General features: G+C 38.6%; 1 protein-coding gene across 16 annotated transcripts in view; it reads right to left on the reverse strand.

Annotated features, from left to right (window-relative positions):
- The window catches only part of CXXC4 (CXXC finger protein 4), a 420,398-nt gene that overhangs the window by 167,877 nt on the left and 230,020 nt on the right, over window positions 1-22,501 (reverse strand). For 11 of the 16 annotated variants that reach the window (XR_008958585.1, XR_008958572.1, XR_008958575.1 and 8 more), the window contains one exon: window positions 1-22,501. This exon is cut by the window's right edge and continues 16,730 nt beyond it. The exons of 4 other annotated variants lie outside the window; for them this stretch is intronic. The gene's annotated coding sequence lies outside the window, so the exon portion shown is untranslated. One more of the 16 variants, XR_008958576.1, reaches the window with a different exon arrangement.

Genomic DNA, 22,501 nt, shown 5'->3' on the forward strand with positions numbered 1-22,501 from the left:
TTTTTATTTTTTTAAGATTTTATTTATTTATTTATTTGAGAGAGAGTGTGAGAGAGAGACAGAGAGAGAAGGAGCAGGATAGAGGGAGAGGGAGAAGCAGACTCCCCGCTGAGCAGGGAACCAGACATGGAGCTCGACCCTGGGACTCCAGGATCATGACCCGAGACAAAGGCAGACACTTAACTGACTGAGCCACCCAGGCGCCCCTTCTTTTCCTTCTTAAAGGGGTCTATGGTCATTTACTCAAGTAACCATGCACAAAGGAAAGAGCATGAATTTGTCTCATGAATGGCATGTTGTGTGGGTATAAGCAAAACATGGATTGCTGTTGCACTATAGCCCCTACTTGACAATAACCCCAAAGACAGCAATGAGGACATCCTCCCAAAGAACAGCTCTTCCAGCTTTATGTCCGGTCATCTACTTTGAGTGAAAAGAAAATTTGCCTGAGGTTACAGCCTCACGGACAGAGGTGACTGGTTTAGCTTGCAGCTTGGAACCATGGAAGGGGAAATTCTGCAATCAGGAACAGGCACTTCAGCGAAGCACGCACGTTCAAGTGACTGGACCTATGGTTAAAAGCGAAACATGTTAGGAGCTCTGCATCACACATTAATGTTCATAAAGAGCCCACTAAAGAAGAGACCTGAAATAAATAAGGCATAGGATGATTTGGCCAGTAGATGTCAGCCAGCCTCTCTCCTTGGCCATCTCAGTGCTTGTAGAAGAGGCTTATGAATAGAGTAGGAGTAAGCATGTGGAAGAGATGGGCCCAAGAGCACAGACTGCTTCTCGCAAAGGCTGATGTAGCTACTGCTGTTTATAAGGATCCAACCTGCCAGTGACAGAACTCAATGCTGAATTCCCCATATGACACCAAACAGAGATCTGGGGGCATGTACATTACATTAGGCCCTTTATATCCTAGAAAGGGCAATGTTCCATCATGACCTTGTTTAACATGTTATCTGGGAATGAGTTTTTCTTCCTGCCTAGAGTGCCACACAACCAGCACGTTCCAAGGACTCACAAAGTGTCTGAGCAATTGACATGGGATCTCTCCAAATGTTGTCTTAAACTGAGGGACTCATTTTATAGCAAAGCAAGTATGGCAATGGACATATAACCATGAGATCCGCCGCCCCTAATCACGTGCTACAACATTCGGAAGGTGCCATTCTGATAAAGTGCTGTAATGTGTAATGTGTAAACTGTAAAGTGTCTCCAGAAGTCTTATCTGAGGCACAGCTTGGAGGTGACAAGATGAGATGGTACTCCTCAAGTTGTGGTACGTACCTCACACCAGTGGTCATTATGTGGTATCACATACCCAATATATAGAATATTTAGGTCTAGGAAACAAGGAGTAGAAGTAGGAGTGGTCCTGTTTGCCATCCTTCTTACCTATTTAGGAAATCTGTGCTGTCTCTTCACCTTCATGCTCTGTAGGTCTGGAGTTCTGGGTTCCAAAGGGAGGGATGTTTCCACAATGGACTCAGTAAGAGTCCCCCTGGACTTTATGCTGTAGCTATCATCTTAACGCTCTGGGCTCCTTGTGCCAGTAAACCAGTAAGAAAAGAAAAGAAAATCTATGGCAGGCATAACCGATCCTGAGCATCATGAAGAAACAGGACTGATCTTATATAATAGGGGTAGGAAGTAATAAATTTGACGCTCAAGTCCTTCATCCATTAACATGCCCATGCCCAGTAATAATCTGAGAAGGTAACTGGAGCTCAGACCCCCTCATGGCAACCTAGCAGGCGAGCTGCTTAGACCAGCAAGATGAGGAAGATGATGGGTATCAGTCCTAGCTAGACTCAGGACCAATGGTGCAGTGAGAACCATCGTTTTTTCTATTAACACTTCTTATAAGTTTTCCCAGAAATTGTGACTGACCAGAAAATTTTGGAGAAGCTGTGGCTGGATTGAGTAGACTTAATTGAGAAGCAAGTGAATTTGAGTGTTTCAATAGGTAGACTATAGTAAATACCATTGGTGACCCACTCTTCTCTACCAGCCACCCCTCCCACCCGAGACATGATACATCCTGATAGCTTCTGTGAGTGTTAGCTAATAACAGCTCACAGCCGTCCCTTTATTCAGCTCTCCCTTTATTCACCAAATGGTGTTTGGTCAAACAGAACTACCACATCAAGCAGCTAGGGCCAACGTAGAGGAGGGCAGACTAAATGGAAGAATAAGAATTTTTCTCATGTAGCGTGCAGTGTTGAAAAGTGCTTTCAATGAAGAGGTTACAATGTGAGCGGGGGTGCAGAGGAGAGAGATCAGACTGAGTTCCTGAGTGACTGGAGCAGCTGCTCTCACTGCATTGCAGAGTCACGCTGATATGCGGGGTGGCACGATGTGAGGAACTCGTTACTAATAATATTAATGTGCCGAGGTGTGTGACTGATTCACATACTGAAATAAATTAGAGAACATTCAAAGCTCTCACTCCAATAATGCCAGTACCTCATTCCATGCTGGTATCTTCTGTGCAGTAAAGACTTTGGCCTGGCGCAAAGAGAAGTCAGACTCCGTGCCTGCCTCCTAGGAAGTAACCTCTACATATTTGGAATTTCCCAAGTGATGGGCGTGTCTTTGTTATTCATGGTGGACCCCTTCAACCACACCTGACCACAGATTATGCTAATGAGGTGACTCCTGGTAGACCCCTACGGCCATGTGATAGTAGGCCACCTTCTGGGAAAACAGGGGTGGTTGAAAATAGAGTTCAATTATGTGGGCAATCAGTCAAACAATCATGTTTATATTATGAAGTTTCAATAAAAACTCCCAAAGATTGGGAGAGCTTTCCAGGTTAGCAATAGGTCTTGTGTATTATCACGCATTGATGCCAGGAGGATGACACACCACATGCATCCTGAAGACAATGGAAGCTTTGCATTTGCGTTTGAATCCTCCCTATGTGTTTTTCCCTTTGACTGGTTCTAATTTACATCCTTTCCCTAGAATAAGCCATGGCTTGAATATAAAAGGTTTCGGTGCGTTCTGTAATTCTTCAAGTGAATTATCAAACCTGAGGGTAGGTTTAGGAGGCCCGGGGTGGTCTTGTGTGGAATCTCCCCCTCTGACTTTGTAGTTAGACCCTAAGTCCTTGCAGTCAGCATCAAAGGGCTTGGGCAGACCTGCAATCCGGAGCACTGTACCTTTAATGCCAGAGTTGGGCTAACGGTGGATACTTTCCTGACTGGAACAGTAAAGTCAACGGGTGCCACCTGGTAATTATACCTAACCGTGGGTCACGCACGAGCACGCCAGCCATCCTGTGTGTCCTGCCGAAGGAGGATGTGTGTGGGTGGGTGTGGTAGAAGATGAAGTCACCAAAGTAGGTGTTGTCGAAACCAGTAATTCTTATTTTATATGGTAGTATTTGGAATGGACAGTCACATGGTCTGGTAAAATCTATAATCTAGAAAAATCCTGATAGTTCACTGCAAATAACACACTATTTGCAATCAGAGACTTATGTTGCTCTTTCTAGCTATATGGGTTTTAGCTTCCTGTTTGGTCACTGACTTTCAGTTTCTTTATATATGGAATGAGGACAAAATAAGGAATAACTTAGAGAATTATGAAGCTTGAATGGAAAATGCACAGCATAGGAAAGTACTTTATAAGCCTTAAAATGTTAATGATGTTAGTAAATAAGAAGGATTTTGTTTCTTTTCTCCCATCAGACATTATGTGACTAAAAAATTTATTTATCCTTCTTCGTACTTAGTTTCCTTGTCTGTAAATGATGAGATCACTTCCACTTCTCAGAGTTCATCTAAAGACAGATACTTCCATTATAATCTTTCTTTTATTTTTCAAAATCCTGATGTGTTTTGTGTCTTTTAAAAAAAATAACTTCCTTCCAAACCCAATGTTCCTGATAGAGAGAAGCAATCAAAATGAAAAATTGATCATTGGGTTTATAACTCTCTATTTGCCAAGACAAGCATCATAATTTTGGCCAAAAACATGCTCAATAGTGAGAGATATATGTCGCCTAAGGGAGTGAAAAGTAATATAAAAATTTGCCAAGCAAGAACTTTCCAATTAACTATCAGTGGAAATATTAATTAACAAATTATATTCATATAATAATTATATAATTTCACACATCATCGGTTGTATTTTAAAGAAATGTAAGTAATGAAACTGATACAATTTCAGTTCCTTGTTTCCTTAATTTCTTCACGGGAGCCAAATTGTTGCACTTTTCAGGGAAATACGGGTCGTGGTGGAGTGTCTACAATTGGTCATTAGTGATTCTGAGAAAAAGATAGACTCATTCTTCCACTTAGCAACTCTTATATTTATTGTAGCTGAATACTATTTTGAGATAAAACAATTTTTCCCTCTAATTTCACTTTTTCTTTCTCCTAATTCAAATAGGTGAGACACTACTTATTGCAGTGAGGACTGTGTGTGGCAGAGTGGAAACCAGCAAAGAGTGGCTTTCTGCAAAAATAATTCTTTGCTTTTGTTTCCCAAACCTAAAGCCCAGGAGAAAAAAGGGGAGTTATGGGTAGAGGTAGATATCTTTAAGAAACTTAAAAAGAGAAAAACTCTTTCAAACCTAAAAGGGATTCTTCATGTTGGGAGGAGGTAGGGGACAAGCGAGGTCTGTTGTCCTGGACTGGCCAGGGCCTGGGGAAGCTTCCTGGCTATACCCTCGTGACAGCAAGGCCCAGAGGGCAATAGCTGTGGGTAATCAGGGGTCTCTAGCCTTTCCCAAGAGTCTTGTTCCCCAAGCAGAGAAGCAGCAAAAGTTGGAACTGAATGGCCCAGGTGGGCAGGAAAATGGATGTCTATGTGATAAACCACAAAATCATATACAAGATTAGAAGGTTGCCCCACAAACCTCACTGTGTATAAGTTTGATACAACCACAGGCAAGCCCCAAAGTTATTGTTACAGGGACCAAGTATCATACCAGACCAGCAGGAATGGAATTTGAAGTATTAATTAATTAATTAATTGATTGATTTATTTATTTTTTAAAGATTTTATTTTTATTTATTTGACAGAGAGAGAGAGACAGCCAGTGAGAGAGGGAACACAAGCAGGAGGAGTGGGAGAGGAAGAAGCAGGCTTCCAGCAGAGCAGGGAGCCCTATGTAGGGTTCGATCCCAGGACCCTGGGATCACGCCCTGGGCCGAAGGCAGACGCTCAGTGACTGAGCCACCCAGGCGCCCCTGAAGTATTTTGTAAATGTTAACAAACAAGAGATGCAGTATTTCTAGTAAACCTGGGTATATACTCAATGTAAAATATACAAGTGCTTAACTTTAACAATTTTAGAAGTAAAATTGGCACTTAACTGTTGTTTAGATTATACCTAACTATTACCAAAGAGATGATGAAACCAAGAGCATCCTATTTAATCAATTAAAAACTCCAAATATTTGTCCAGATCAAATCTGTGGGAAAAAAAGATCTTATTGACTAACTTTTAAATTTCCTATTTTTTCCTATCATCACTTATTTTCTAATATATAAAAGATATTGAAATTATTGAAATCTGAGCAGCCATAGAGAGAAGATACAGAAGCCAAAGACCTGGAGAATGAGCAATTTAGATGGCCCCTGGGTAAATAAAAATTAATTGGTAGATTAAATGTTGAATCAAAGGCTACTATTGGGTAGCAATTGTTTTTGTGCTTTTATTGTTTCCATATGCAGGTATACATTGATACGTAGTATACAGATTTATATTTTCTCAGCCACTTAATGGAAAAATCACCTTCCTGTGCATTTTCTTCAATGTTTTTACAGGTACATGCCTATCAACTCTTCCAGAAAACACGAAGGCAGTCACAGTCAGTCTGCCAGTCCTATGACCTAGAAAGATTCTATTTTTTTAGCTTGAAGTTTCAAAGAAGAGAGAGATGTTAAAATAGAAAGTGAATTTCCAAACTGGTATGAATACTAATCTGAGATGACCTGTCTTCCTCTTTTCCTCTGTAGACCATAATGCCTCATTTTTAAATGTATTCTTTATTTTTCATCCCTTTCCTGTTTATTGTATCCCAGCTAACTGCCAGACACTATATATGTTCTAGGGATACAAATCTGGGAAAACCAGAGTTCTTTGAGTGCCTGCCCTTGAAGAACTCAAGTCTAGGGAGTAGGCAAATCTATGTAAACAACTAATTTTAGAGACTTGGCACAATCTGGTAAGTGATAGAACAGAAATATGTTTAAAGTGCTGGGGGACCCCAAAGGCATGTTCACTTCTGCCCAGAAGAATGGGTGGCAAGGATGCATCAGAAAGGGTTTCATGAAGAGGTTGTTGTCTCAGCTGGTCCTTGAAGAATGTGGTTGGGAGGGGAGGACGTTCCAGGTGTAAGAACTTGCATTAACAGCAAAGCAAGGACATGGACATAAAGATGCCCATAATTCAGGGGATGCTGACGAAACAGGACATTTGTGTGAGACAGAGAAAGCAGGCAGAAAGGCAGAGGAATGAGGCAATATGAGGTGTGAAAGATGGGAGATCAGGTCCAAAATTACTTTAAGCTTCATTTCTAACATTTACTTCTCACTGTGTCTCCATATATTGAAGCAGTTGACACAGTCCAGATAAAGGAGAACGATGAGTTTGAAATTATTTAAACCAACCATACTACCTCGATTAGCATTTTAGGAAGTCTGGCAAGGCAGACACAAAATTTTCCTTAGACCTTCTTTAGTATTAATGTGGGAAAGCATCATACTCTCAAAGCCTGGTCACTACTGAAAATGACTCATTTATAAAATCTTAACCAATTTTTGTTTTGATATGGTGTTTTGATTTCCATTGTTACCTCACACACATATCCCCACCTCCATAATCTAAGTCATCCTTACTTCAAATATCATGGCTAAAATGACTTTGGAAAGAATTTGCTGATGTAAGAATCTCTTGCCTTTCATTTTATACTATAACTGTTAGAAAAGACTAATAGTTATATGTCTGCCTTGTGTCAGAAATTTGTTACACAGGCATGTGTGTGCACACTTGTGTGAGAGTACCACACCATACTTTCTTATATTTTTCATTTCATCATACTTGTATTCATTCTTCTTTACTACTGAGTTGCAAGCTCTGTGAAGACAATAGTCTTGTTTTATATTTGGGTCAGTTCCAAGGTGCCCAGAGCAGTACTGAACAGACTTATGGCATTCAGAATGTGTTTGCTGACTATTTGATCCTTACCCATTTGTCCTGCCTTTTTTGTTTGTTTGTTTAACAAATGAATATAAGCGCAGAGATAAGTAAATTTAATTTACAGGTTTGTTCGAGCAGTTTTGCTGTTTACTTATTATTGTTTTTATTTTTCTTATTTCTCCACACCACCCCATCTCCCAAGAATATACACTTTAAAAATACAAGCCGAGAGAGATGTGCAGGTAGGGGTATGAAAATGTATATAAGTGAGATTCTGAGTTCCTATTCCTCTGTCTGGAAAAAGTCAAATAGCCTTACTTTACTTATTTATGCACATACTAACTCAAAGTTCACATAAAGGAAAAATGTACTGGTCTTTTCACATTCTCATTGGGACATGAAGACCTAAAGAAATCCCCCACAACACTCAGCAAATTTGTCGTGCCTGGCCTGGTTTGCAGTGTTATTAAGTGCTTTACCCTTTCTGAGTGCTTTGCAATAATTTATAAATCACTTTTTACAAAATCCTGAGGGAAAGGGAAGAAGTACTATGGCTATTTTTTTTTTTTTTTTGATTGCCAAACAAGAAAGGAAGAAAGAAGGTAGGAAGAGAAGGAAACAAGTTTATGGTGTTTACTACGTTCCCTCACGTTTTTCTTTTCTGGTTTTACTTTCCTCCCTCGGTTCATGACTTTTGAGAATATCAGTGCATATTGATGTAAAAACTATGTGCAGGGAAAGAAGAATCACCAGTGTGGCTCCCACAGCTGTATGGCACGGGTTTTAAAGCAGCACACCTTATTGTAGCCTTCAAAGCCATGCAGCTCAGAGGCCTAGACTCGGCTGTGAAGTCTCACATCCCACCTCTGCACTCTTCAGTTCAGGGCCTCTTACATTTGCTAGTCTTGGGAAGAATTGTGCTCTTTCCTGGGTGATGCTCCTTTCACTTCCCATTGAAGCAGCTGCGGCTCTGTCACCTGCCCTCCGCACAACTCAGCGGAGTGCCGAGGAACACTTTGGGGAGCTCTGTATTCCTTCCCTGCACCCCTCTTCTGCTTTCAATCCAGATTCCCTCTTAGATGATTCCCTGGCCTACTCCCTCCTCATTAACTCCTCCTGGATTCTCCAGTCCCTTTGCTCTTCCTGCTCTCTCTCTTGGAACACTGACTTCTGAAAAGCTTACACAAGACTTCACCCTAACCCTCACGCATCCATGACATGACTCCTTGCTTGAGAGGTTCTCGTGGTCTTTTATAGACGTGTAAAATACTAAAGCCCTAATTGGCCATTTTACCTCGTTAACGGGCTTTCCTTTATCTGACGTTATTCCACAATTCAAATGTACAGTTTATGTGCTGACCTGATGTCTACTCTTCTTTTTCAGAGTATGAAGAATTATGAGTTTAAGTATCAGGTTTTCTTTGATAAAGAGAAGCATCATTTCTTGCTAACTAATCCCAATGAGAATTTGTATTTGGCGGGGGAGGATCTCAGGAAACTAAGGAGGACGGTGATCGTAGAGCGGAAGCACTTCCTACACTCAGTGTCAGGCACTTATACGGGATACAGGATTTACTTCTTTCTTTTTCTCCCTTGTAGACAGTTGCTCTCAGGATATGAAAAAAAACCTCTTTTATGCCTGAGCTTAGGTCTAGATCAAGGAATAAATCACCACAGACACTGCAGTTTTCTAGGGCCTCATGGTGCCCTGGGCATGGCTGGGTCATGTCATTTGGCTTCTATTTTATTAATCAATGAACAGTCTCAGACAGTAGTACAACTTGCAGCTCAGATTAGCACTTCGTCCTCATCCTTCCCCACCTACTAAACTATATCCTTGTTGAATCACCCTTAATTTTGAAATTTATTCATGCATATGCATTCTTTCAACAACATTTTGTCAATACTATGGTAGGTTGAATTTGTGGTCCTAATTCTTTATTATGCATCCTCATTGTTTTCATGTCCTCATGGTGAGAGAAGTAGGTTTTTAGGCCCACTGACTTTGGGCTTGGCCATGTGTCTTGCTTTGGACAATAGAATATAGGGCTCAGGACTTAAGTAGGGCCTTGAATTGTGCTATTCTTTTGCCATTGCCGTGAAAAGAATAACCCCTGTTCCTCCATCCAGTGGGCCTCGGAATATGGTGTATGGTACAGAAGTGCCCCAGCCAACCCCCAGACCTGCAGACTAAGGCAGCACTCTCCCAGCTGATCCCAGATGCATGAATAAAAAATAAATATGGATTATTACAACCATTGGGTTTTGGGGTGCTTTATTATGCAGCGCAACATAATTTTCTCACTAGCTGACTGATTAATATAGGATCTAAGCAACAGACATGAGCCAAAAAGTCAAAGGGTTTTTAACCTCCTCAGGTTCATAGTTTATTAGCAAAGATAGATGTATAAACAAAAAAACTTATAGCAATAACATACATTTTACAAAAAGGTATGAAGAAGCGTGTGGGATCACAGAGTTGAGAACATTCTGTCTTGACAAGTTGAAGGAAAACTGTCCCTAGAAGCAAAAACATTGGAACATTTGAATAAAGAGGGGCGAGAAATAGTGAGGATATTTTAGGTAAGAGAATATAGGTAAGACAGGACACCACTGGTTAAATTAGGCTCCTATAGATGACCAAAGGGAACTTATCAGAGCTCTATTAAGGGGTGCTCTTAAACATTGATCTATAAATGGTGCTGAAATTGGGCAAGTGTTCATAAGAAATGGAGGGCCAGTTAACAAGAAGGAGAGAGTCCTTGTAAAACTGGGAAAATAGAAATTGATCTCATTGCCTCCAATGTAGACAGGGACCTCAAGTGGGGCAAATAAATCCTTGCAATGTTGACCTTATTGACCTTGGCTGTACTGAATACATGTTGAACAATTGTTTGAAGATTATCAGTTTGAAGGACTGCCAAATCGTTTGGTAAAGAGGAACACAAAGTTGTGGTCTGGCCTTGGTCCTTAGAGATTATATAACTCAACTTTTCATCTCAGGGATGGGACAACTAAGACTTAGAAGATCAAAATTTGCCCAAAATAAAAATGCAAAAGCCAGAGGCCTGGTCTGATTTATCACTCCCGATCTCTTTTCACCGAACTACACTTCCTGTCTTATATTTGCCACAGCATGCGAAAATGGGAAAGTCTGGACTGAGAGAAGGGTTATAGTTGGAGTTAAGAATATGTATCACTTAAGAAAGAAGTAGGAGACTTAAGAGAATGTTCCATGCATAGACACGTCTATAGAAGCATGGCATCTTTTATAGGAATGTTGGTTGTTTAGATGGAGCTGCAGAGGAAGACCTTCAGAATGTCACCGCCCAAGATTTTGGGAAAGAAGCGTATGTTAGGGGTAGAAAGGGATGGGCTACACATTGATAGGTACAGCTCCTAAGGAATGCATCTAACCAAGAAGCTACAGCTGGGCTAACATCTTGGCCAAGTTCTAACAGTGGTAGGTAGTAGGATGACTTCTAGTCAGATATAAGTGAAAAAGAAAACTGAACAAAATAAAAGGACACAACTTGGAAATACTAACTTTCGAGAGAATCCAGAAGCTACAAAGGCATTACTCTGTGCTCTTCTCCTCTTAAGAACATCCAGTATCTTCTATAAGGTTAAATATTTTAGTAAAACAATCAGAGCCCTCTTCCATAGCAGGAGAGAATATTATCTACTCCTTTAGACGATTTAGATTTAAAAAACTAGGAGCAGAGAACAGGTTTTTCCTAAACCATAAAATTCCCGGTGGTACATATTATAGTGAGGTATATTTCATAAAAAAAACAATTAATATTAACTGGGGGTAAAGTGTCCCCAAGATGCAACATTGCCCTCCTGTCGCTGTGGCTGCTTTACTTCATATTGTCATAAGGTAGATTCCCAACATTTACCATACATGTCCAGTGGAGCTGTTACAGTTTTTCAACTCTAATCTCTAAATGAAACCTGGAAGTTTAATTAAGTCAGGTTTCAAATGAAATGCATGTAACATTGTATATCAACTATATTAAAAAAAAGAAAGAAAGAAAGAAAGAAAGAAAGAAAGAAAGAAAGAAAGAAAGAAAGAAAGAAGAAAAAGAAAAAGAAAAAAAAAGTCTAATTCATTCCAAGGGGAATGACCTTAGCTTTGGGTGAATTAAATAAAAATAGAAAATTATGAAGAACTGTTATCAATACCCTAGAATGTTGACTTCAAGAAAATGTTCTCTTTACAGAACATAAAGGTCAAGTGGAACATTTACTATGATGAAAAGTGGAGGCAAGTAGGAGTATTTAAAAAATAGGTATTGATCACAAGCACTGTCCACAGATCCAGAAATATCTCTAAGACTAAGGAGCTGCTATGGGCTCCTGTTAAGCCTAGCGTACCCAATAGATAGGCTGCTATTTTTAAACCTATTTATCCCTGAAACAACCACAGAAAGATTCATTCACATCTTCCTTTGGTCCCTAAGCTCTGGCCTCCATGCTCTAGTCTTACTCCCTTCATCACCCTGCATTCCCAATGATTGTTTTGCTTCCCTTGCTCCAAGCCCTTTGCATTCCAATCCAACCACTTTCTCAGTAATTTTGGATCTATATTTTTAATATTTCCCTCACCCAGTCTCTTCTTTCCATTCTCATTGCCTATATCTCAGTGTGGGTCCTAAAAATTTCTCTTTTGATTTATTACAAGGGCTTCCTAACTAAAGTCTCCTTTTACACTAGGTCATTTAAAATACGGTTAAAATATTTCTAAATAATGCACTTCTCTGATCATGTCATTTCTTCCTCTTCCCTCAGATCTCTCACTGTGGCTTCTTTATGCTCCACAGCCTAATACTGAAAGCATTAAGGCTCTCACTGATCTCACTCTCAAGCTTATTTCTCACTTACTCTCTTCATATAACCATAAGATAAGCTGAACTTAACCACTAGGTTGTTATTTGTTAGGATATAAAGTCAGAAGTAGAGGTTGTTGTTATTTTTGGTCCTTCTGTTAAATGTGTTCTTCCCATCTTTTTTATATATCCAGATACTAGTAATTCCTTAGGACCCAAATCATTTACTTTATAAATGCTTTCCACAACTGGAAATAACTTCCACCCCAAAATTCAACAATGTTTCTCTGTGCTTCTGTGTCATTTGTTTTGGCTTATTAAATGTATCTCTCCTACTAGACAATAAGCTCCTAAGAGGAGACCTGTTTCAAATGAACGTTGTATTTCTTAGACAAAATACTCCAGTGCCAATAATGTAGCAGGAATTCAATAAGAGATTGCTTAAGGTACAAATGAATAATCATGGCTAACCTTTTTATTTTTTTAGAAGAGTGGGTACTCACTGTTGCATGGAAGTGTGGCTTTGTTCTCCATTTTTTTTTTTAAATAAAAAACCAAAGTGGTTACATAACTTGTCTAAAGTCACACAGTAAATGGCAAGACTACATTCTCAAATTTATACTTCAAACATAGACCTCTCCCTCAATTCCAATTCCATATACCCAATTGGCTTCTCCACATTTCCTGGTAGGTGTTTCATACTCTTCTCTTGTTACAACTCTAATACCTGTCCCTTATAGCCCGTTCTCTTCAGTTTGGTCTAGACTATCATGACATTATATCCAGACAACTGAAATTGCTTAATAACTGACTCCCTTACTCCATACTTTTTTTTTTATTCAATTGGTCCTACATTTATCTTTCTAAATCACCACCTGTAATACTGTCACCATCTTGCTCCAGGATTTTCAATGGCTTTCTACTGACTATGAAAATAAGCCCCATCTTCTTTGTCTGGCAACCAACAAATTAGTCCATTCTCCAACTTGTAGCCTCCACACCAAACAAACTAGTCTTTTCATGGCATTTGAACATACCATGTGTATTTTTGCCCCTTTTCAGGAATTATGTAGAAGGTCCTACTGCAATGAAACACACTTCTTATTCCTATTTACTTGTCAAAACCTAAAGTGACCATACAGTTTATCTTCCAAACTGGGACTCTACATCAAGTCTCATCTCTCTAAACAATTTTCGGACTCCTTGGCCTTAAGTAATCACTTTCTTTTTTAAGAGCAATTTTGTGTCATAGCAAAGCAAACAAAAGTCAGAATTCTAAGACAAAGAGCTGATTCTCAGCTCCTCTACTTATGAACTGTGTGATCATGAGCAGGTCACTTAAATTCTTAGGGATTCTCTCCTCATTTGTAAATGGGGTTACTGTTGTCATTTCTTTTCTTCCCTGTATTAGGATAATACATCTACATCCTTTGCCTTGCAACTTTGTAGTGCCTTCCACTGTGGGTGGAATACACTTCTTTTTCCCATTGACATTGACCTTGGCCATGTGACTTGATTTAGCTGATGGAAGATTAAAAGATATGACATGAGCAAATGCTTTAAATGTGCTTTCATGGTTGCATTTGCCCTTGTGCTCCTATGATCCACTTTAAGGATAGCATGCCCCAGGAAGGGGCATGCTGGGCTCAGAATGTCATATTTATGTAGAACTAAACCTAACTAGAGGCCTGGAATCAAACATGACCCCCCTCAAAGCCAAGTAAACCCAGACAAGATCAGGAAACCAAAACCCACCTGCAGGTCGAAGGTCAAGAGAAAAATGTTTGTAGCTGCAAACCACTAAGATTTAGGGGTTGTTACATAGCCTTGTTCCAGCCCAAACTGATTGATATAATCATCTTATCTACTTTTGTGAAGCTCAAATAATTTATTTATGTGAAAATGATTTTAGAAATTGCAAATCACAATTAAATGTTATTTATGATCATTGCTACTTGGTATTATGAATTAATTTTATGTGCATATTTGCGTCTCCATGTTTAAATCACATATTTGCCAAAATGTACTGCATAGCACCTTACAGGTAGCGGGTGCTGGGGAAGTACTATGCTACTACTGTCATGCTCCTTCTCCTGAGTATAGTGTCTCTGTTTTTGTTCTTTTTGATCTCTACTTTACGACATTTTCATGAGGCAGCGTAAGGTTTTCTTAAAAGGATGGATTATCAAATCAAACAGATGGATTTGGAAACAGCCTCAAACTCTCATTATTTATGGCACCTTGGGCAAGTTGCTTAAACCCTCAAAGCTTTAATTTATTTGCTTATAAACCAAATAATAATAACAATGGCAATAATAATAATAGCCCCTTCTAAATTAATTTAAATTCATTAAAGTAAATCATTTAGCACAGTGATTGTCACAATTTAAAGTATCCAATAAACAGTAGCTTTTATTATATTATCCTTACAGTAAGTGTTCCTTTCTACTCTCCAGAAATTTCTAAGCTGAATTCTAAGACAATTCTACATTCTCCAGGCAAGTATAATTCTCTTTATGATCTTTTAAACAAACACACAGATGCACACACACACACACCCCCCCCACACACACATGTACCCCCTCTTACCCGCAGGATTTTTCATAATTAGGTTGAGGGAAGGTGACAGGAAAAAGTCATCATGAAGGTCCTGTGTTCTCTCTTTGCTCTGTGGCCTTGTTCAATGTTTCCAATGCCCTAAAATAATTCACATCTCTATTTACCTAACTAATGCTTCATCAATCTTCAGATTTCTACTTAGAGGACACTGCCAAGTCTAGGTTAGGCACCTCCTTTATAAAAGAGCTTTCATGAAATCCTAGTTGAGGGCACTTAAACAAGGAATTGAAATTGTTTTTTGACTTGTGAATCTTCCCAATAGTACGATAAGGTCTCTGAGGGCATTGGCTATGTTCGTTACTCTTCACCAGCCCCTAGCTTGGTCTTGACATATATTAAGTACTTAAAGATGAAAGAGAAAAAAAGAAAGGAAGGAAGGGAAGAAAGGATGGAGAGACAGAGACAGACTAAGAGAAGGAAGGAGGAAAGAAAGGAAAGGTTATTTTTATTTTCTTTCCTCCCAGAAAAGAATGTTCAAAGAATAAGATAGTTGCTATAATATCATCAAAACTCATTTTCTGTCCAAATCTACGTTTTGCTTCAAATCACATGTCAGTGTGTTCTCTTCCTCTCATCAGAGTAATAGGATATTTATTTTAAAATGCCAACTCATCATAAAACCTATTTGACTCAAAATGGAACGAATGGACTAAGGTAGACTTACTGAAATCCCTATTCTTCTCCTCCTGCTTCTTCTTTTTTAAAAAAGCTCTGATCTGTTAAACAAAAAACCTCTAACAAGAGACAAATATAGAACATTTATCACACCCACTTTTTAAAATTAAGAGCAAGAAACTTTAAGCATCATTCATTTAAAATACCTGTGCTTCATATTTATGGATAGGAAGTAGGGATGAGACTAGATCTGGTTAGGGATGGGGGAAAAAGATCAAAATAGAGCAATAGAAAAAGAAAGACAATACAAAGGGGAGAAGAAATAGAAGAAGAGGTAATGTTTGTTCAAAGCTCTTCAGCTGTGTTCATCCTATGAATCTTCCTCTCCGAGCATGGATAAGAAAAAGACCCAACTGATTCTAAAGTATTCTCTGATACTGAGAAGCAGAACTAGAGGGATATTCCTCTGAAATTTGATGAAATCTAGTTGAAATTAACATATGGTCATCAAATCAGCAATTCATCATCTTTGGCTAAAGGAATAATAGATCAGATATTAATCAATAACATCGAGTAACAGATTTCATTTTTCTTAATTTAAGTAGACAAATGTTACGTGATTCTTCTGTGCTGCCTTTCTGTTCTAATATTTTTTAATAACCACCTTCAAAACTCAAAGAATTCAAAGAAGGAGGGGCAAAAACAATTGGGAAAAAAGATCTCAGCAACTTTAACTGGCCACATAGGTCATAAAAATGTATTTGCCTGAGGGAGAACCATCCAGAGTCTTGGCCACAAAATCACAGAAAATCACTAGTGTTGCTGTGTTAATGTACATTAATTTCTACTATATAGATGTGCTCAGCTCTCCTGATATACTTACTTTTCTGTTGTGTGCCTGGCAAACAGAAGTCTTTCAATAAATGTTAGCAAATGAAAAAACTAAGTTTGAAAGAATGATCTGTTGATTTATCATTAGGCCAGGGCGGTTGCTGAATCCGCAACGTGCGCTCAAAGTTGATTCCTCTTGAAGGAGTGAAACTTAATGAAGACAGCCTCCCAGAGGAGGAGAGGCCGTTCCTAGCCCCCACCTGCCTGCTAAGCCACTCATCTGAACCCATTCTACAGCATCCCTTGCCAAGTGGATGGGGAAGGACCAACATACAGATGGCTGCCTGGACGCATCACGGGATTGGATTCCCACCATGGCCCATTGTTATAGTTATTGCTGACAATGTAATTAATTGGCTGACTCCTTGTTTTTAAATTGGTCACCCTCCATGGACAGCTGGGCTGGGGGGGTTGTACTAATCGTGCCTCCGACGGGAGTGAGCTCCACAGGCCAGCTCTGCAGCAGAGCCTCTGTGAGGTCATCCCTGTGCTGCTGTAAGGAAAACATGCTTCTCTCTGTCTCCCCGGGGCCATTAACAGACTTCCTCATGCCCAGGAAACACACCGCATTTTTTTCTGAGTGTTTCTCTTTCTGAAGTATAATCCAATGAAAAAAAATTATTTCTCAGTTTCCTTTTCCAGTGAGAATTTCTTAATATAGACTGAAATATCACCTTTAATAATCACTGTAGAAGAAGACTGCAAGAACTCCATTAGCTATTACCCAAATTGCCAAATTAAAAGGGAAGCTAGAGGTCATGTGGGGGCATCAAAAAGCTGTTTTAACTCATCTCTGAGTCCAGCAATTGAGTATGTATTTTTATTTCTATACCATGAAGAATGATCTTTATTTTGTTTACAGAATGAGGAGGATTAGTTAAATAACACCTGCCGAGTATTTTATATTAAAGAATTCTAAAGGTCTTTTTACAGTGAGAATGCCTCATATATCAAGCACAGCTTTCCCGGGTAGTAGCACAAGACTGGATTCAGGGCAGAAGCAACAATCATCCTACTGGTCTCATGCCCCTTTCTTCACCTGTAAAACGGGAGTCAGTGCATCTCACTGATCAGACGTCTACCTGACTGAGTAACCTTGGAAGGTCATGAGACAGCTCTGTTCCTTGAGGTTTGATTTACAGAATCAGAAGACGAACACAGTGAATCGCTAAAATTCTGTGACTTTGCCTGGATAATTGAGGCAAGTAAAAATTTTAATATATTTTCAAATTAATAAAATACATGTGAATATACAATGTAAAGGACATGCATTAACTAAAAATGTAGATAATTCTTGACTTCTTTTTATTATCACAAGTATCAGTGTCCATGATTTGACAGTTTGCTTATGAAAAAGTCTCTAACATGTTCCTTTTTCTGGTTTGCTAATTTTCCATTCTGTATTCCAAGGCAGGCCAATAGATTGCAATGAAATCAGGTTAAACATTGATCTTCCGCCCTGACATTGCATTAACTTTTCTAATAAACATCTTCACTGTGTCAACCAGCACTGTGTTTACATATTGAGCCCAGGAGCCGATCGTCTTGCTTCCTTTAGATGCTTTTGAATTCCACAAGGAATCTTATCTGGAAGACTAGAATCATGCATCTGCCATGCCTTTCAATTTTGTATTTCAGATTAACTGCTCCTTTTCCTTCACATTCTTAAGGTTTTCTAAGAAATTTCCTTCCCAATTCACTTGGTAAGTGCCTGCTCCGGCTGTTATTCTTTAATGAATTCATGTCTTTTCTCTTATTTTTCCCATGTCTCCCATGTTATCTGGAGTCAGGATTCTGAGCTCTGACCTCCCTCCTTGTCCTGCTGCCTGAGGAGAATGGAAGGCAGACACTCAGACTTCAAATATTCTAGATCCAGGTTTGGCTGGGATGAGGCTAGGGTTGGGGTGGAAATAAGCACTGCATTTTTTCTAATAGCTTTCTGAAAATTAACTATTTCTCTTCAGATTCAGGGACTTGGTGAAAGTATGAACCAGGAGATGTGCCCTAAAGATCCCTGATTAAATACTCTATTTTTTAAATTTTATGAGAATATTTGTTTACGGATTAGTTTTCATAACTGCAAATTGAGCCAATGCTGCTTGCTTCACTAAAGCCACAGCCAAAGGCAACCACCAGAGAAGGCTGGGGAGACATCGCTCCATGAAGGATAGCAAAGCCTTTGTTTCTGAGTGATTTCCTCTCTCTCCAAATGTCAAAGAAAAACATCATAAAGTATGGGACTGAGTCTCCAAAGGACATTTAATACCTCATTCTTGGAGATATGGCCTAGTATTTAAGGGTTATAATTACTTGTCAGGCCATAAAAGGTACTCCATGATTCCCCCAATTTTAGCAAGAGTATGTAAGGACATCTGCCAAAATCTTGAATGGCTCACAAAGCATCCTATCCACACATGCTGAACCAAAAAATCAATCACAAAACAGAACAGCTATAGAGAAAGATTCATTAGACTAATTCCCACCATTAGCTAAGAGGGTATGTACAGCAGATATTGTATTACATCTCACTGGGTGTTCGTTATAACAGCTCTATCAGGTACATGTGGTTATTCCTACTTTATGAGCAGGAAAAAAAGAAGTTCTGATAAACTCAGGAACTTCTCCAAAGTTGCACATCTACCACATTTACCGGAATTGCAATGCAGATCTGCTGGACTTCAAACGCTCTTTGCCGTTCCGTGCTGCGCAGAAGAGCCGCACCAGCAGAGAGCAGTAGAGAGTAGGGATGTGGATACAATGGGAGCCTTCCCATAGCATCCCATATGCGCGGAGGCTCTTCCTTCCAGAGGAGTTTGACCCTGCCCTGATAGTACCTTGCATAGCCTTTATCAATACTTTCAATTCTTTGTACTGGGATTTAAAGTCTCATAGTTAGAAAGACTAAAACAGGATGGATTTCTAAGTATTGGCTCTCCCATTTTACTATCCTGCCTTGAACAAGTTACTAAGTATCTCTCATCCTATTTTTCCACCTCTTAATCCCCTTCACCTATTTTGCACAGTCCCCCACCTACCTCCTCTCTGCCAACCACCCGTTTATTGTCTGTATTTAAGACTCTGTTTTTCTGTTTGTTTGTTTATTAATTTATTTATTTTTAGATTTCACATATAAGTGGAATCCTATGGTATTTGTCTTTCTCTGTCTGACTTAGTTCACTTAGTATAATACCCTATAGGTCCATCTATATCATTGCAAATGGCAATATCTCATTCTTTTCTGTGACTAATATTCCATTACACACACACACACACACACACACACACATCTCCTTTATTCATCTACTGATAGATACTTGGGCTGCTTACATATATTGTCTATTGTCATTAATGCAACAAACACAGGGTGCATATATCTTTTTGAATTAATGTTTTCATTTTCTTTGGATATATACCCATACTGGAATTACTGAAGCATCTGATATTTCTATGTTTTAAATTTTTGAGGAATCTTCATACTGTTTTCCATAGTGGTTGTACCAACAATTCTTCACATTCTCACCAACACTTGTTATTTCTTGTCTTTTTGGTACTAGCCATTTTGACTACTGTGAAGTGATATTTCGGTGTGGTTTTGATTTGTGTCTCACTCTAATTTTTTTATCTACAAATGAGGATAAACTATTTCCAATATATGAATTTTAAAAAGGATAATAAAATCAGAGAACTTTAGAATAATCGTTTGTACATATAGGCACTTAGAAAACTTTGCCTCTTTTTCTCCTCCCTTCTCCTTGTGTATCAGTCTTGCTCAATGTACTATGGTCTTTTCAGAGCAGAGATCATAAAATATCACATGCACATCTCTAGACAAAATGCTTAACACATAGTTGCCACTTAATGACTAAAATGATTGGAAGACATTGAGAAATATTTTGTTTGCAATTCTAAGAGGTGTTGTAAACTTTAGGTTTCACAACATAGTTTACTGTTTTTGTTTTTTTTTTTAAAGATTTTATTTATTTATTTGACAGAGACAGCCAGCGAGAGAGGGAACACAAGCAGGGGGAGTGGGAGAGGAAGAAGCAGGCTCATAGCAGAGGAGCCTGATGTGGGGCTCGATCCCATAATGCCGGGATCACGCCCTGAGCCGAAGGCAGACGCTTAACCGCTGTGCCACCCAGGCGCCCCCTACTGTTTTTTTTTTTAATATGCATTTTTTTTTTAACATGTTATAGTCAGCCTCCTAGGCTCTCTAGAAGAGGGCTTTTCTGGCTTTCTTTGGATCTCAGGCCAAGAGAATTAGAACACCCCATAAAATAACAGGCTTTTTGGACAAAGGGCATGCTTCTGCTAATTGGTTGATTTTGCATCTCACAAATAATTTTACATGTTTATTAATTTATATTACATCATTCATTCAATAAACAAATATCCATTAATGTCTATATTATCCTAGTTATTAAATATAAACAGTATAAATATCTATATTTTATAGTTAATATAGTATGTATAGCTTATAACTATATTTTTATAATTTAGTGACATGAGACAAATGTATAAACAAATTAAACTGAGTGTGATAACTCCCACAACATATATGAAAAAGGATTATGAGCACAAAGAGGACATGGTAACATGCTAAAACTGTTTCACTGCTGTTACTGAAAGTGACATTTTTTAGCCACAATTACATTCCATTTTCTTTCCCCTCCCACAGTATTTTTCAGTAAACTTTTGATTTTCTAAAATAACTTGTATTTAAGATTTTTTGTTTCTTTTTGCTCTCTTTTCAACAACATTAAATTTTCAAGGATACTTTGACTTTTATGAACTCACTAAATGCTTCTATTTTTTTTTCCACAGTAAGTACAAAAAGGCACTATAAAGAGGCTGCCTTCCAAAAGTTTTCTCCTTTACTTTCAAATACATAAAATGAAAAATATCTGTGTCCTTTAAGAAGCTGTTTTGTTTAACTAGCATAAATATGTTAGCCAGGAATTTATCTTAAATTTCATTTGTCCTCCTCAGACTACTATGTGTACTCTCATACTGACTTCTGCTTGTCAGTTTCACTGTCAACTGTTTCCATTACATATGTTTTGATTATATACCGCTGCATAGCAACCTACCCCAAAATGTAGTGACCTAACACTCCCTCACCATTCCGTAAGTTGACTGGACTCAGCTGGATGGTTTATCTGTTCCACATGATGTCAACTAGGTCTGTAGTCATCTGAGGGCTTGCCTGGGCTACAACATCCAAAGTGGCTCCCTCACACGGCTGGCAGCTCTTGCAAGCTGTTGGCAGAGAGAACTACTAGCAAGCAGGTCTCCTAAATTTTCGTCCATATGATCTCTCTATATGGCTGGTATCTGAGGGGGAGTACCACGCTCAGAAAGTGAATTATTTCAAGAATAAAGAAGCAGAAGTTGATGGTCTCTTAATGCCTCTTCTTGGTTGCACTCTTGTTGATCAAAGGCCAGCCCAGGTACAAAGAAAGGAGAAACAAATGCTCCTTTTGATATGAAATTGACATGAAATGTGGTTCGTAAAGAGGAGAAACTGGTGGTCATCTTTCAAGATTGACTATAAAATATAAATACTAGTTAACTTCTAGTTCTTTCTTCACAAATGATTCCCTTCTCCATTTTACTTCTGTACATTTTCCTTCAACATAAGGATTTAAAAGCAGTGATCTCTTTCTCTGTGCTAACCTAAACACTTAAGTTGACTGTGTTTGGTTTTTATCTTTGATGAATGTATCATATGATACTGAAGACTTTATATTATCTGTTAGACATTTAGTTCTAATCGCTAACTCCTTCTTTTTTTCTTTGGAATTAAAGAGAAGCTCTCAGACCTGAAATATGCCCAAGGCTGGAATGGGGCAGTTAGGAGGTGAGTAGTGAAATTTTCTTGCAAATATTACTTTTCTCTTTCAGTTCATAATATATTTTGAACTCTCAAAAATAAATACAAAATTATTACATGTCTATCATAGTCTTAATTTTATAAACAAATATCCAAACTACCAAAATATTTAGCTAAGTAAAACAATTACATGCAATATTAATGCACCGGGATTGGGGGGAAGGAATATGTTCTGGATGTCCCTTATCTTGTATTTGTTTACAAAAGAATACTGATAAAGAGTCAAGGTAACTCAAGCATGAACTTCATAGGAGTAATCCAGAAAACAAGATTCATAAAAAATTCTACCATGATAATCAGTTAAAATAATTTAAAATGAAAGAACATATTTCGTATTTTATAGGAAGAAAGACATTATTTCCATAGAGAAACATCTTTCCATAGAGAAGGTTTCTGAAGCCTGAGAATCTCTGGGAGGGGAGAATATGCAATATTCCAGATCAGAACTAAAGATTTCAGGATGGAGGATGACCTCATATGGCCTTA

Source organism: Ursus arctos, unplaced genomic scaffold, assembly GCF_023065955.2.
Source record: "Ursus arctos isolate Adak ecotype North America unplaced genomic scaffold, UrsArc2.0 scaffold_11, whole genome shotgun sequence".
Lineage (NCBI taxonomy): Eukaryota > Metazoa > Chordata > Mammalia > Carnivora > Ursidae > Ursus > Ursus arctos.